Below are 1,400 nucleotides of genomic sequence, written 5' to 3' on the forward strand. Positions count from 1 at the left end.
CTCATGCCCATCATGAATATGCTTCATCACCTGAAAAGCTCCTCTCTACTTGTCCCCACTACTCCCCATTAGAAATGGGTCATTGTAAGGCTAAGATAAATACAAGGCCAAACAAACATACAAACACACAATCAACAATGCTGAGTACATAAGCGTAAATAAAACACACTAACATGATTTCACCCTATTAACACACAACTTACCTCGTTGCACCTGTTTACAAGCATACAACATACAACATGACTCTCAATTAAATAATTAATTGATTCATTTAGCATTGATTACGCATCGAACGGGTTTCCCCCTAACCTGCCCCATTAAAGGGGTACTAACATGGGAGCTAACCGTGCCAGTATAAAAGAACCACTCGTAAGTGGCAGAATTCCTGCGCATAATAATAAAGGAAAATACAGCGTCCTGTACTCCCAGTAGAAGTTATGGTTAAATATAAAACCCCATAACTCCCCCCATATGTTCATACTCAAGGTATATACGTTCCAAGAGTTTTGGTGCGTAATCTCTTTCACTTTACGTTGTTTTACATATTTTTAGACTTGGTGATGACTTTCAAACCATAACACAATAAATCATTATAATTATTCAAACAATTAAACACACCAATTTAATTCTTGAATAATTAGTGACCGCATAATATTTAATGTTGGACCTTTTTAATCTACCTCGGTGTCAAAGACACCTTAAACGCATAATGCGCCACAATTCCTATCCCTCGGTGTTAGAAACACCTTCAGTGCACTAAGGCACCAAAAATATAATTTATTTCTCGTGTACAAAGACACTTAAATAGCTCCTTCCTCATACTTATAGCATCAATAAAAATTATATGAACCATAATAAAATTCCTTTTCAATATTCCAAACCAAATTTAACATTTAGTTTAATTAAACATGCTCATTATCATGCCAATAATAAAAGTGTGGTTCATATACAACATGCCAAATTAACTATTTTCAATCATCAATCCAATAAATTATTTATTTCAACCAATCATGCTTCACAAAAATTCACCAAAACCTTTCTCAATTCAATCAATCCAATTCATATCACCAATCTCATTTCAATTCAACCATTCCAACCAATTCCTAGCATGACTCTAACTTGGAATCACTTAAATAAATCCTAGCATGTTTCTACACGCTTAATAAATTTCCGAGTACGCGTACCTACCTCAAATAAGCTCTTAAAATAGCCAAGTTCCCGAACCAAGTTTCCTACATAAAGGGACAATAATACTATATTAATTAACCTTGTGTACACAATTTTCAGTAACTTAAAAGTCACTTTAAACAACTTATAATAATCTAAAAATTATCTTAAAACCCTAAATTAGTCTATCTTTCAATGGGTAATTAAACCCTTTTATTAAAATCACAATTCTA

This window comes from Chenopodium album, chromosome 10 (assembly GCF_948465745.1).
Source record: "Chenopodium album chromosome 10, dcCheAlbu1.1, whole genome shotgun sequence".
In the NCBI taxonomy this organism is placed as follows: domain Eukaryota; kingdom Viridiplantae; phylum Streptophyta; class Magnoliopsida; order Caryophyllales; family Amaranthaceae; genus Chenopodium; species Chenopodium album.